The 16189-nt window shown below is 45.8% G+C and overlaps 1 protein-coding gene across 1 annotated transcript in view; it reads left to right on the top strand.

Annotated features, from left to right (window-relative positions):
* Positions 1-1666: 1666 nt before the first annotated feature.
* LOC124801512 (caspase-1-like) overlaps positions 1667-16189 on the top strand; it is a 114910-nt gene continuing 100387 nt past the window's right edge. The window contains exon 1 of the mRNA XM_047263079.1: positions 1667-1719. The gene's annotated coding sequence lies outside the window, so the exon portion shown is untranslated. The remainder of the gene's footprint in view (positions 1720-16189) is intronic.

Below are 16189 nucleotides of genomic sequence, written 5' to 3'. Positions count from 1 at the left end.
AGCTTCGTCCTATAAATGATTAATAGGCATTAATTACCTTGACTGATGATACAACTGAGTCAATAAATTTTTTTAAGACTTGTCCAACACTTTTGATTTTGGGAATTGCGATATAGTCGTGCATAAGAAAAATATTAAGGAATAGTAGACACTACATGTTAATGATTGACAGAGTGCACCCATTCCATTTCGATCACATACCAACAGACACACTGAATTTGTATCATCCAGAATTTCCGACCTGGATTATAGATAAATTATGGCAAGATTCAGTTGGTTGTGTACAAATCAATAGTGCTCATTAACCTCTACAGAAATTAAAAGTAATTTACTCAGTGAGGCACCAGGGTAGAAAGCGTAAAGTATGTGGGATCCAGCTCATGAAACTGCGAAGCACACGCTACAGAACCAATTAAGTGCCGTAGATGAAATAAATTCACCGTACGTATAATTACCGCTTTAGATATTTAAAAATTAAGGAAGTAGTTTATCTGGCGTAATTCCGTTCACTGATGAGTTACAGAACCATTTCCTGGGAAAAGTCACAGCTACTAGACATAGCATTTTCGTATTACAGAAGCCTGATATTATCTGGCGTTTGATCATAATGCAGAATCTTCTACAAAAAGACCTTGCTATTTTGACAGTTGCTTCACAATAAATATATTTATGAGTTTTATCTCCCGTTACGAAAAATATCTATTTTTCCCGTATATAGAACAACGCGTAAAATAATAGTAGGACCAACCACTACAAAAAATGCAAGGTGTTAACATTCGTACAGATGGGCGGGAGCTATAAGGAAGCACATGTATTCAGCGACCTGCCAGAGCGTATTACATGTCTTACAGTTGGTGTGAAGTTTAGGACCGCAATAAACAACTGTATTTGGTGCAACTCATTATACTCTATTGAAATATAGAAATTAATAGTTTACATTATTTTATAATTAAACACTTGTGATACTTTAAAAAATACATTATAAGACACAATTTTAAGTCATTTCATTGTATTTCAGTTCAATAAAACGTACGTTTTCAATTTTTTTCTACACCTCACCTCTTCTTTCCACACCATACCACTTCGTGATCTTTGGAATACTAGTGTAACATAATAATGCTAATTTTTTACAACTGTCAGCACTGCGCCCGTATTTAAAAAGAAATTGATTTCGTCTAACAATCGATTTTTTTCTCTGCGGGGGCTTGAAGACTGGACGGATGAAGGGGTGGTACCGTGTCCGGGAAAACCAATGAAAGAGTTTTCGCAGTCTGGTTTTATCATCGAACGTCTCTGTCGAGTAAGGAAGTGACATTTGTGTGCTGTCTATCAAACTTGCATTTCATCAAATATCGTGAAGAATGAGTACGAGTATATTTTTGATTTACATACTTCATATTATCACGACCGGTATTTTTAATTTGTGTGACTTAGATAGCATCTGCTGGCCGTTTCGCACACCACACATAAGCACTCCCGAGCGTTTCTACGCCGTCAACAGGAAACTTCGCATCCTGAGTCAGCGGGCATTTTCTGTATTCTCCAAGACGGGAACTGGAAATCTGCTGCCGTCTGATTCGCGAACTCGACAACCAGTAATGAGTCGGGGACAAATGATACGTCATTCGCGGAACTCATGTCTCCTAGAATGAGATAACTTCTATCTTGTGCAAGTCGCAGCACCAGACACAGCCCAGACGCGACAGCGCTCTTAATAACGTAAGTACAGTGCATATTCTCATTTCTTTTTCGCTTGTATTATTCGTTTTCTCAAACTTGCTGAATGTTTTCTTGTGTACAACTCAATCTTGTGTGTAGAATTACATTGACGACAAATTCCAATAGGAAAAATATGTTCTCCAGAATTGGAAAAGGTCACTAAAATTCTTTTCTAGCAGAATATCAGAGACCGTACTGTGAGTTTCTACATTAAGACTTCCATGGGAGAAAAACGTCCTCCATTAATAGCAATGCGTGTTTTCTTTTAGTTATCAGTCTTCTGACTGGATTGATGCGACCCACCAAGAATTCCTCTTCTGCGCGAACCATTTCAAAGTAGTATTTCCATCGTACGTCCTCAATTATTTATTTTAGCCGCTCAGACATCTGCTGTATGTATTCCAATCTCTATCTTCCCCTGCAGACCTTACCCTCGACAGTCCCTCTAGACCTTAACAGATGTACTATCATGCTCTCTGCTTTTCATGTCAGTGTTTTCCATGTGTTCCTTTTTTCGCCGTTTCTGCGGACAACCTAATGACCTGTCTTTCAAGTCATCTGGTTTTCAATGTTATTCTGTAGCAACCCATCTCAAATACTTCGATTCTCTTCTTTTCCGATTTCTCCACAGTCTGTGTTTCACTACCACACAATGCTGTGCTCCAAACGTTCACTCTCAGCAATTTCTTCCTCTATTTAAAGCCTATGTTTCTTACAAGGGAACCTCCCCATCGCACCCCCCTCGATTGGGAACAAACTTGTTTCATTCAGAGACAAGGCTTGCTTTTGACAATCTTTGCCCTTAAGTTTGAATTCAGCATTACTCGGTACTGACAAAGATTTTTTTTAAGTAGTATTAGCTGTGCCTTGCGGACAGGTTAACTGATGATGAATTGGCCGATATGCATCTTGTACATGGGTTACGGACTGCTATGGGAGCGTACCACCAAGGCGCTATGCTCAACAGTGATGGCAACCGCATCGCCGTACTTTTCACCTACGGCAGTTACTTTGAGCTTTGTGTTGTGCACTACTGGCCATTAAAATTGCTACACCACGATGATGACGTGCTACAGACGCGAAATTTAACCGACAGGGAGATGATGCTGTGATGTGCAAATGATTAGCTTTTCAGAGCATTCACACAAGGTTGGCGCCGGAGGCGACACCTACAACGTGCTGACATGAGGAAAGTTTCCAACCGATTTCTCATACACAAACAGCAGTTTATCGGCGTTGGCTGGTGAAATGTTGTTGTGATGCCTCGTGTATGGAGGAGAAATGCGTACCACCACGTTTCCGACTTTGATTAAGGTCGGATTGTAGCCTATGGCGATTGCGGTTTATTGTATCGCGACATTGCTGCTCGCGTTGGTCAAGATCCAATGACTATTAGCAGAATATGGAATCGGTGGGTTCAGGAGGGTAATACGGAACGCCGTGCTGGATCCCAACGGCCTCGTATCACTAGCAGTCGAGATGACAGGCTTCTTACCCGCATGGCTGTAACGGATCGTGCAGCCACGTCTCGATCCCTGAGTCAACAGATGGTGACGTTTGCAAGACAACAACCATCTGCACGAACAGCTCGACGACGTTTGCAGCATCATGGACTATCAGCTCGGAGACCATGGCTGTGGTTACCCTTGACGCTGCATCACAGACAGGAGCACCTGAATGGTGTACTCAACGACGGATCTGGGTGCACGAATAGCAAAACTTCATTTTTTCGGATGAATCCAGGTTCTGTTTACAGCATCATGATGGTCGCATCCGTGTTTGAGGACATCGCGGTGAACGCAGATTGGAAACGTGTATTCGTCATCGCCATACTGGCGTATCACCCGGCGTGATGGTATGGGGTGCCATTGGTTACACGTCTCGGTCACCTCTTGTTCGCATTGGCGGCACTTTGAACAGTGGACGTTACATTTTAGATGTGTTACGACCCGTGGCTCTACCCTTCATTCGGTCCCTGTGAAACCCTACATTTCAGCAGGATAATGCACGACGACATGTTGCAGGTCCTGTATGAGCCTTTATGGATACAGAAAATGTCCGACTGTTGCCCTGGCCAACACGTTCTCCAGCTCTTTCACCAATTGAAAACATCTGGTCAATGGTGGAGCAACTGGCTCGTCACAATACGCCAGCCACTACTCTTGATGAGGTGGTTGTACTGGGTACTGATTTCTCAGTATCTATGCACCCGAATTGCGTGATAATGTAATGACGTGTCAGTTATAGCATATTATATTCTTCCAATGAATACCCGTTTATCATCTGCATTTCTACTTGTTGTAGCAATTTCAATGGCCAGTAGTGTATCTTTACCCGGCTGTTGGCTGCACAGCTAAATCGGACGATCCGGTACGTGGTTTCCCCTGATCAAACTTCTTTCGGAGGTGCCAGTAACATCCCCACTGCCCTCTGTCGCTATTGGAACGTAATCGCTCTTGGTCATTCTCGCCTTGTCGCTGACCTTTTGGCAGCTCTTGACTTCAGCCAAGCGTTCGATCGGATCGATCACGACTTCCTGAAAGGGGTGCTCTGCAATATGGGATACCCTGACACTACCGTCGAAGTCGTAATGCGTCTCCTTCGTGGAGGCACACCCGTGTTCTCTACAATGGCTGTCTCATACCTTCCCACTCTCAGCACTGTTGTATGCTTTCGCCGTGGAACCACTGCTCCGGGGTCTCCGTTAATGACTGTCTGGGACGTCTCGCGCTGACCATGTACTCAGTTGCACTCCTTGTGCGGACATTGTCATAATCATTCTTCGTAGCGGTGCTGAGATCACGGAGTTAACACCCACTGCCTTAACGTCGGAAAATCGAGATGCTGGGCTTCCTGCGGACGGTACTGTTACATTGCGTGAAGCTGCTACTGTCCGATGCTGAGGACTCGATTTCGCACGGGATCTGCGGCGCACTATTGCCCTCAACTGCCGTTGCCTAAACTATGAGCTGGGCTCGTAGATCATCGTTTATGCGCCTTCGATCTTCTTAAGCAGACACAGTATGTAAATGTATATTTGGCATCACGTATCCCCCACATGGCACAGGCACTTCCTATTCGGCAGTCTATGGCCCGCAACATGCTAGCGGTACTAGGCTCGTATGTTCAAGATACAGCACGGGACCCTCACCCTCCCACCGTGCAGGGGCTGTTTAGGTCTGTATCATGCCCCTGGCACAGCAATAGCCCTTTTAGTCAGCTCTCAGATGGCGCTATGGCACCGTTGCACGGCTAGTCTGCACGATACCTTACGGTCAATGCGAAGCGACTATGCCGGTCACACCTTCACAGGATTCATCTTGCAGACACTCCATTGTGATGCACTGGACACGGTCAAACATTGCCTGGTGTGCAGATCGCCGATGGGTGTGTGGTTCTTGATGCGACAGATGTTGTTCCTAATTACCCGAACGACTCCTCGTCAGATACCTGCTCGCGTCGTCCTCTTTCTGGGCTCGGCATGCTTCCCGAAAGCGAAGACTAGCTCCGTGAAGTTGATTTGCGGACTCGAGGTTTACAACTTGCTTACTGACGGCGAGAAAAATATTCTTGATTTTTGGCACTTCCTTAGTGAGCTCAATCTTGCAGTTATCCGCACTCTCAAATTCAGACAATTTCCATTTTTCTCGAATTTCATCAGTAGTGTCTTTCTTAACTTATCACACCGTTGGGGTGTTACTCCAATGAGGAGGCGATCCACGGCGTTTCCATTGTTAGAACTGCATATTCTCTGGCTATCGCCATGTTTAAAAAAATGTTGCTGTCGTGGTCTTCAGTCCTGAGACTGGTTTGATGCAGCTCTCCATGCTACTCTGTCCTGTCCAAGCTTCTTCATCTCCCAGTACCTACTGCAGCCTACATCCTTCTGAATCTGCTTAGTGTATTCATCTCTCGGTTTCCCTCTACGATTTATACCCTCCACGCTCCCCTCCAATGCTAAATTTGTGATCCCTTGATGCCTCAGAACATGTCCTACCAACCGATCCCTTCTTCCGGTCAAGTTGTGCCACAAACTCCTCTTCTCCCCAATTCTATTCAATAACCCCTCATTAGTTATGTGATCTACCCATTTAATCATCAGCATTCTTCTGTAGCACATCATTTCGAAAGCTTCTATTCTCGTCTAAACTATTTATCGTCCATGTTTCACTTCCACACATGGCTACACTCCATACAAATACTTTCAGAAATAACTTCCTGACACTTAAATCTATACTCGATGTTAACAAATTTCTCTTCTTCAGAAACGCTTTCCTTGCCATTGCCAGTCTACATTTTATATCCTCTCTACTTCGACCGTCATCAGTTATTTTGCTCCTCAAATAGCAAAACTCTTTTACTACTTCAAGTGTCTCATTTCCTAATCTAATTCCCTCAGCATCACCCGACTTAATTCGACTACATTCCATTATCCTCGTTTTGCTTTTGTTGATGTTCATCTTATATCCTCCTTTCAAGACATTGTACATTCCGTTCAACTGCTCTTCCAAGTCCTTTGCTGTCTCTGACAGAATTACAATGTCATCGGCGGATCTCAAAGTTTTTATTTCTTCTCCATGGATTTTAATACCTACTCCGAACTTTTCTTTTGTTTCCTTTACTGCTTGCTCAACATACAGATTGAATAGTATCGGGGAGAGGCTACAACCGTGTCTCACTCCCTTCCCAACTACTGCTTCCCTTTCATGTCCCTCGACTCTTATAACTGCCATCTGGTTTCTGTACAAATTGTAAATAGCCTTTCGCTCCCTGTATTTTACCCCTCCCACCTTTAGAATTTGAAAGAGAGTATTCCAGTCAACATTGTCAAAAGCTTTCTCCAAGTCTACAAATACTAGAAACGTAGGTTTCCCTTTCCTTAATCTTTCTTCTAAGATGAGTCGTAAGGTCGGTATTGCCTCACGTGTTCCAACATTTCTACGGAATCCAAACTGATCTTCCCCGAGGTCGGCTTCTACCAGTTTTTCCATTCTACATCTACATTTACATTTATACTCCGCAAGCCACCCAACGGTGTGTGGCGGAGGGCCTTTACGTGCCACTGTCATTACCTCCCTTTCCTGTTCCAGTCGCGTATGGTTCGCGGGAAGAACGACTGTCTGAAAGCCTCCGTGCGCGCTCTAATCCCTCTAATTTTACATTCGTGATCTCCTCGGGAGGTATAAGTAGGGGGAAGCAATATATTCGGTACCTCATCCAGAAACGCACCCTCTCGAAACCTGGCGAGCAAGCTACACCGCGATGCAGAGCGCCTCTCTTGCAGAGTCTGCCACTTGAGTTTATTAAACATCTCCGTAACGCTATCACGGTTACCAAATAACCCTGTGACGAAACGCGCCGCTTTTTTTTGGATCTTCTCTATCTCCTCCGTCAGACCGATCTGGTACGGATCCCACACTGATGAGCAATACTCAAGTATAGGTCGAACGAGTGTTTTGTAAGCCACCTCCTTTGTTGATGGACTACATTTTCTAAGCACTCTCCCAATGAATCTCAACCTGGTACCCGCCTTACCAACAATTAATTCTATATGATCATTCCACTTCAAATCGTTCCGCACGCATACTCCCAGATATTTTACAGAAGTAACTGCTACCAGTGTTTGTTCCGCTATCATATAATCATACAATAAAGGATCCGTCTTTCTATGTATTCGCAATACATTACATTTGTCTATGTTAAGGGTCAGTTGCCACTCCCTGCACCAAGTGCCTATCCGCTGCAGATCTTCCTGCATTTCGCTACAATTTTCTAATGCTGCAACTTCTCTGTATACTACAGCATCATCCGCGAAAAGCCGCATGGAACTTCCGACACTATCTACTAGGTCATTTATACACTCCTGGAAATGGAAAAAAGAACACATTGACACCGGTGTGTCAGACCCACCATATTTGCTCCGGACACTGCGAGAGGGCTGTACAACCAATGATCACACGCACGGCACAGCGGACACACCAGGAACCGCGGTGTTGGCCGTCGAATGGCGCTAGCTGCGCAGCATTTGTGCACCGCCGCAGTCAGTGTCAGCCAGTTTGCCGTGGCATACGGAGCTCCATCGCAGTCTTTAACACTGGTAGCATGCCGCGACAGCGTGGACGTGAACCGTATGTGCAGTTGACGGACTTTGAGCGAGGGCGTATAGTGGGCATGCGGGAGGCCGGGTGGACGTACCGCCGAATTGCTCAACACGTGGGGCGTGAGGTCTCCACAGTACATCGATGTTGTCGCCAGTAGTCGGCGGAAGGTGCACGTGCCCGTCGACCTGGGACCGGACCGCAGCGACGCACGGATGCACGCCAAGACCGTAGGATCCTACGCAGTGCCGCAGGGGACCGCACCGCCACTTCCCAGCAAATTAGGGACACTGTTGCTCCTGGGGTATCGGCGAGGACCATTCGCAACCGTCTCCATGAAGCTGGGCTACGGTCCCGCACACCGTTAGGCCGTCTTCCGCTCACGCCCCAACATCGTGCAGCCCGCCTCCAGTGGTGTCGCGACAGGCGTGAATGGAGGGACGAATGGAGACGTGTCGTCTTCAGCGATGAGAGTCGCTTCTGCCTTGGTGCCAATGATGGTCGTATGCGTGTTTGGCGCCGTGCAGGTGAGCGCCACAATCAGGACTGCATACAACCGAGGCACACAGGGCCAACACCCGGCATCATGGTGTGGGGAGCGATCTACTACACTGGCCGTACACCACTGGTGATCGTCGAGGGGACACTGAATAGTGCACGGTACATCCAAAGCGTCATCGAACCCATCGTTCTACCATTCCTAGACCGGCAAGGGAACTTGCTGTTCCAACAGGACAATGCACGTCCGCATGTATCCCGTGCCGCCCAACGTGCTCTAGAAGGTGTAAGTCAACTACCCTGGCCAGCAAGATCTCCGGATCTGTCCCCCATTGAGCATGTTTGGGACTGGATGAAGCGTCGTCTCACGCGGTCTGCACGTCCAGCACGAACGCTGGTCCAACTGAGGCGCCAGGTGGAAATGGCATGGCAAGCCGCTCCACAGGACTACATCCAGCATCTCTACGATCGTCTCCATGGGAGAATAGCAGCCTGCATTGCTGCGAAAGGTGGATATACACTGTACTAGTGCCGACATTGTGCATGCTCTGTTGCCTGTGTCTATGTGCCTGTGGTTCTGTCAGTGTGATCATGTGATGTATCTGACCCCAGGAATGTGTCAATAAAGTTTCCCCTTCCTGGGACAATGAATTCACGGTGTTCTTATTTCAATTTCCAGGAGTGTATATATTGTGAAAAGCAATGGTCCCATAACACTCCCCTGTGGCACGCCAGAGGTTACTATAACGTCTGTAGACGTCTCTCCATTGATAACAACATGCTGTGTTCTGTTTGCTAAAAGCTCTTCAATCCAGCCACACAGCTGGTCTGATATTCCGTAGGCTCTTACTTTGTTTATCAGGCGACAGTGCGGAACTGTATCGAACGCCTTCCGGAAGTCAAGAAAAATAGCATCTACCTGGGAGCCTGTATCTAATATTTTCTTGGTCTCATGAACAAATAAAGCGAGTTGGGTCTCACACGATCGCTGTTTCCGGAATCCATGTTGATTCCTACATAGTAGATTCTGGGTTTCCAAAAACGACATGATACTCGAGCAAAAAACATGTTCTAAAATTCTACAACAGATCGACGTCAGAGATATAGGTCTATAGTTTTGCGCATCTGCTCGACGGCCCTTCTTGAAGACTGGGACTATCTGTGCTCTTTTCCAATCATTTGGAACCCTCCGTTCCTCTAGCGACTTGCGGTACACGGCTGTTAGAAGGGGGGCAAGTTCTTTCGCGTACTCTGTGTAGAATCGAATTGGTATCCCGTCAGGTCCAGTGGACGTTCCTCTATTGAGTGATTCCAGTTGCTTTTCTATTCCTTGGACACTTATTTCGATGTCAGCCATTTTTTCGTTTGTGCGAGGATTTAGAGAAGGAACTGCAGTGCGGTCTTCCTCTGTGAAACAGCTTTGGAAAAAGGTGTTTAGTATTTCAGCTTTACGCGTGTCATCCTCTGTTTCAATGCCATCATCATCCCGTAGTGTCTGGATATGCTGTTTCGAGCCACTTACTGATTTAACGTAAGACCAGAACTTCCTAGGATTTTCTGTCGAGTCGGTACATAGAATTTTACTTTCGAATTCACTGAACGCTTCAAGCATAGCCCTCCTTACGCTAACTTTGACATCTTTTAGCTTCTGTTTGTCTGAGAGGTTTTGGCTGCGTTTAAACTTGGAGTGGAGCTCTCTTTGCTTTCGCAGTAGTTTCCTAACTTTGTTGTTGTACCACGTCTGTAAAGAATTCGCGTTAGTATTTGGCAGCCGTGACTTATTAAACTGATAGTTCGGTAATTTTCACATATATCAACACCTGCTTTCTTTGGGATTGGAATTATTAAATTCTTCTTAAAGTCTGAGGGTATTTCACCTGTCTCATACATCTTGCTCACCAGATGGTAGAGTTTCGTCAGGACATACAACAATGATAAAAACAAAGGATTTTAGTAAATAAAAGAACCAACCTTTGATTCTCTATGTACCTCTACTCCAGCATATTCGATTAGTAATCAAAACGTCCGCCGTTCGGGGTTGGAACCAACCCACCGCTTAAGTCCTGAATAAAAATTATCAGCAATGGCGGCTGAAGACTTCCGGCATCGAAGTCACCGTCATTCGGCTAACGGGATTGTCAAACGTGGCCGAGGAGCTGATTGAGGTTCTGGGCCTTGAGTGGATAACTACACCTAACGGCGGAAGAATCAGCAATGGTCAACGACATGAGGATGCAGACGGAAATGAGAACCACAGCATTAAAGACACATAAAGTGTATCCACGGGACACGTCTCCTGTAACTGAATAATTGAAATAATTGTCATGATGATCTCTCCATGGGCCTACGATTCCGGACTTGTCCCCTAATCGATAACCAAAGAAAAGGATAACGCTCTATGAATCGAGGCTTGGAATGTAAGGAGTTTGTACGTGGTAAGAGAACTAAAATATCTGAAAAGGGAAATGCTAAGACTCAATTTAGATATGGAGGGGATCAATGAAGTGAAATGGAAAGAAGACAAGGATTTCAGGTTAGATAAGTGTAGGGTAACATCAACAGAAGAAGAAAATAGTATAACCTTATGAATAGGGAGGTAGTGCATAGAGTGATTTACTGTGAACAGTTCAGTGATAGGGGTGCTGTCATCAGACTAGACGGCAAACAAACACAGATAATAAGAGTTTAGGTATTCGTGCCGTCGTCGCAAGCATAAGATGAAGAGACAGGGAAAGTATATGAGAATACTGAGCATAATATGAAAAGATAGAGAAACAATATGAGAAGATTTAGCAGGTGATTCAGTACGTAAAGAGAGATGAAAATTTAATAGTCATGGGGTATTGAAATACTGTTGTAGGGGAAGGAGTAGGTCAAAGTGTTACGGGGAGTATGGGCATGGTTGTAGGAATGAGAGAGGAGGAAGTATAATTGAGGTCTATAATAAATTTCAGCTAGTAATAGTGAATGTTCTGTTCAAGGATCACAAGAGGAGAAGGTATACTTGGAAATGGCCGGGTGGTACAGCTATATTGCAGTCACACTACAGCACGGTCGGGCAGATATTCCGAAGTCAGATACTGGATTGTAAAGCGTACCCAGGAGAAGATATTGACTGATGTAAAAATTTATTAGTGATGATGGGTAGGCTACATCTACATCTACATGAACACTCTTGCAAATCACATTTAAATGTCTGGCAGAGGTTTCATGGAGCCACATTCACAATTCTCAATTATTCCAACCTAGTAGAGTGTGCGAAAAGAACGAACACCTATATCTTTCTGTGCAAGCTCTGATTTCCCTTACTTTATCGTGGTGATCGTTTCTCCTTATATAGGTCGTTGTCAACAAAATATTTTCGAATTCGGAGGAGAAAGTTGGTGATTGGAATTTCGTGAAAAGATTCCGTCGCAACGGAAAACGCCTTTCTTTTAATGATATTCAGGGCAAATCCTGTATCATTTCAGCGACACTCTCTCCCATATTTCACGATAACACAAAACGTGCTGCCCTTCTTTGAACTTTTTCAATGTACTCCGTCATTCCTATCTCGTAAGGATCCCACACCGGTCAGCGGTATTCTAAAAGAGGACGGACAAGCGTAGTGTAAGCAGTCTCCTTAGCAGATCTGTTACATTTTCTACGTGTCCTGCCAATCAAACGCATTCTATGGTTAGCCTTTCCCACAATATTTTCTATGTGTTACTTCCAGTGTTTGTTGTTCGTAATTGCAGTTACTACGAACTGTGGCCTCTCTGACAGGAAATCACAAATCCAGTCACATAACTGAGACGATATTCCGTAAGCACGCAATTTTACTACAGGCCGCTTGTGTGGTACAGAGTCAAAAGCCTTCCGGAAATCCAGAAATACGTAACCAATCTGAAATCCCATGTCGATAGCACTCAACACTTCATGCGAACAAAGAGCTAATTGTGTTTCACAAGAACTATGTTTTCTAAACCCATGTAGACCGTTTTCCTCGAGGTAATTCATAATGTTCGAACACAATATATGTTCCAAAATCCTGCTGCATATCGACATCAATGATATGGGGCTGTAATTAAGTGGATTACTCCTACCACCTTTCTTGAATATTGGTGTGACCTGTGCAACTTTCCCGTCTTTGGGAACGGATCTTTCATCGAGGGAACGGTTGTATATGATTGTTAACTGTGGAGCTAATGCATCAGCATACTCTAAAAGAAACCTAATTGGTATACAGTCTGGACCAGAAGACTTGTTTTTATTAAGTGTTTTAAATTGCTTCACTACTCCGAGTATATTTACTCGTTATGCATGTTGGCAGCTGTTCTTGATGCGAATTCTGAAATATTTACTTCGTCTTCTTTTGTGAGGGCATTTAGGAAGGCTGTGTTTAGTAACTCTGCCTTGGCAGCACTGTCTTCGATAGTATCTCCATTGCTATTGAGCAGAGAAGGCATTGTTTCAAAAAATGGTTCAAATGGCTCTGAGCACTGTGGGACTTAATATCTGAGGTCATCAGTCCCCTAGAACTTAAATCTACTTAAACCTAATTAACCTAAGGACATCACACACATCCATGCCCGAGGCAAGATTCGAACCTGCGACTGTAACGGTGACGCGGTTCCAGACTGAAATGCCTAGAAACGCTCGGCCACCCCGGCCAGCCATTGATTGTTTCCTGCCGCTAACATACTTCACATGAAACCAGAATCTCTTTGGATTTTCTGCCAGGTTTAGAGAAAAATGTCGTTGTGGAAACTGTTATAAGCATGTCGCATTGAAGTCTGCCCTAAATTTCGAGCTTCTGTAAAAGATCGCCTATCTCGGGTATTTTGCGTCGATTTGAATTTGGCTTGTTTGTCTCGCTGTTTCTGCAACAGAGTTCTGACTCGTTTTGTGTACCAAGGAGAATCAGCTCCGCAGTTTGTTAATTAATTTGGTATAAATGTCTCAATTGCTGCCGATACTATTTCTTTGAAATAAAGCCACATCTGGTCTACACTTTATTATTAGTTTGGAATGAGTGGAGATTGTTTTTCAGGGAGGTGTCAAGTGAATATTTATCTGATTTTTTGAACAGGAATATATTTCGTTTATTTTTGGACGATTTGGCCGTTACAGTATTATCTCGCTATGACAACGCTGTGTTCACTAATCCCTGTATCCGTTTTGATGCTCGTTATTAACTCAGCATTATTTGTTGCTAAGAGGCCAAGTGCGTTTTCACAACGGTTTACTATTCGCGTAGAGTCATGAACTAACTGCTCAGAGAATGCGTTCAGCACAATTTCGGATGATGTTTTATGCGTACCTTCGGAATTAAACATGTATTTTCGCCAGCATATCGAGGGTGAAATAAAGTCGCCACCAACTACACTCCTGGAAATGGAAAAAAGAACACATTGACACCGGTGTGTCAGACCCACCATACTTGCTCCGGACACTGCGAGAGGGCTGTACAAGCAATGATCACACGCACGGCACAGTGGACACACCAGGAACCGCGGTGTTGGCCGTCGAATGGCGCTAGCTGCGCAGAATTTGTGCACCGCCGCCGTCAGTGTCAGCCAGTTTGCCGTGGCATACGGAGCTCCATCGCAGTCTTTAACACTGGTAGCATGCCGCGACACCGTGGACGTGAACCGTATGTGCAGTTGACGGACTTTGAGCGAGGGCGTATAGTGGGCATGCCGGTGGCCGGGTGGACGTACCGCCGAATTGCTCAACACGTGGGGCGTGAGGTCTCCACAGTACATCGATGTTGTCGCCAGTGGTCGGCGGAAGGTCCACGTGCCCGTCGACCTGGGACCGGACCGCAGCGACGCACGGATGCACGCCAAGACCGTAGGATCCTACGCAGTGCTGTAGGGGACCGCACCGCCACTTCCCAGCAAATTAGGGACACTGTTGCTCCTGGGGTATCGGCGAGGACCATTCGCAACCGTCACCATGAAGCTGGGCTACGGTCCCGCACACCGTTAGGCCGTCTTCCGCTCACGCCCCAACATCGTGCAGCCCGCCTCCAGTGGTGTCGCGACAGGCGTGAATGGAGGGACGAATGGAGACGTGTCGTCTTCAGCGATGAGAGTCGCTTCTGCCTTGGTGCCAATGATGGTCGTATGCGTGTTTGGCGCCGTGCAGGTGAGCGCCACAATCAGGACTGCATACGACCGAGGCACACAGGGCCAACACCCGGCATCATGGTGTGGGGAGCGATCTCCTACACTGGCCGTACACCACTGGTGATCGTCGAGGGGACACTGAATAGTGCACGGTACATCCAAACCGTCATCGAACCCATCGTTCTACCATTTCTAGACCGGCAAGGGAACTTGCTGTTCCAATAGGACAATGCACGTCCGCATGTATCCCGTGCCACCCAACGTGCTCTAGAAGGTGTAAGTCAACTACCCTGGCCAGCAAGATCTCCGGATCTGTCCCCCATTGAGCATGTTTGGGACTGGATGAAGCGTCGTCTCACGCGGTCTGCACGTCCAGCACGAACGCTGGTCCAACTGAGGCGCCAGGTGGAAATGGCATGGCAAGCCGTTCCACAGGACTACATCCAGCATCTCTACGATCGTCTCCATGGGAGAATAGCAGCCTGCATTGCTGCGAAAGGTGGATATACACTGTACTAGTGCCGACATTGTGCATGCTCTGTTGCCTGTGTCTATGTGCCTGTGGTTCTGTCAGTGTGATCATGTGATGTATCTGACCCAAGGAATGTGTGAATAAAGTTTCCCCTTTCTGGGACAATGAATTCACGGTGTTCTTATTTCAATTTCCAGGAGTGTATAATCGTATGAGTCGGGCACGTGTTTGACTCAAGTTTTCTTTGAATCTTTCAGCAACTGTATCATCTGAATTGGGAGGTCGGTAAAAGGATCCAATTATTATTTTAATCCGGTTGTCAACAATGACCTCTGCCCATACTAACTCACAGGAACTGTCTTCTTCAATTTCGCGACAAGTTAAACTACTTCTAACAGCGACAAACACAGCACCGCCCACAGTGTTTAGCCTATCCTTTCGGAACACCGTTAGGTTCTCCTCAGAATTTCGGCTGAGCTTATCTGCGGCTTTAGCCAGCTTTCAGTGCCTATAGCGATTTGAGCATCAGTGACTTTATCAGCGCTTGGAGCTCCGGTACTTTCCCAACACAGCTACGACAATTTACAAATGTTATACCGATTGTTCCTGTATCTACGTTCTTCCTGTGTTCGGCCTGCACCCTTTGTGACTGAAACCCTTCTTGTGTTTTCCGAGAACCTCTAACCTAAAAACACCGCCCAGTCCACGCCACACAGCCTCTGTTACTCGTGTAGCCGCCTTCTGCGTATAGCGGACTTCTGACCTATTCCACGGAACCCGAAACCCAACAACCCTTTGGCGCAAGTCGAGGAATCTGCTGCCTACACGGTCTGAGGCTCTGATTCAGACCCTCCGCTCGGCTCTGTACCAGAGGTCCGTAATCGGTCCTGTCGAGTATACTGCAAATGGTCAGCTCTTCTTTCATCTTGCAAGTAAGACTGGCAGCCTTTACCACTCCTGTTAGCCGCTCGAAACCAGAGAGAATCTCTGCTGATCTAAAGTGACACACATTATTGGTACCTACGTGAGCAACTACCTGCAGTTGGCTGCACCCTGTGCTCTTCATGGCATCTGTGAGAACCCATTCCACATCTGGAATGACTCCACATGGCTGAAGTTTGAGAGCCCAATCAGGAAGAATGAACGGGTAAAGGAGTGGGATAGGGAGATACGACTGAAGTTGTCTGAGACTGTAGATACTGCAAAAAGGAATATCTCAGTTCGCATTTCAGTTGAAGACGAATAGACAACTCTAAAAAGGGCCATCACAGAAGTTGGAAAGAAAAACC

Source organism: Schistocerca piceifrons, chromosome 1, assembly GCF_021461385.2.
Source record: "Schistocerca piceifrons isolate TAMUIC-IGC-003096 chromosome 1, iqSchPice1.1, whole genome shotgun sequence".
In the NCBI taxonomy this organism is placed as follows: Eukaryota; Metazoa; Arthropoda; class Insecta; order Orthoptera; family Acrididae; genus Schistocerca; species Schistocerca piceifrons.
The sequence above is the reverse complement of the archived record's forward strand: the minus strand, read 5'-3'. Positions and strand labels throughout refer to the sequence as shown.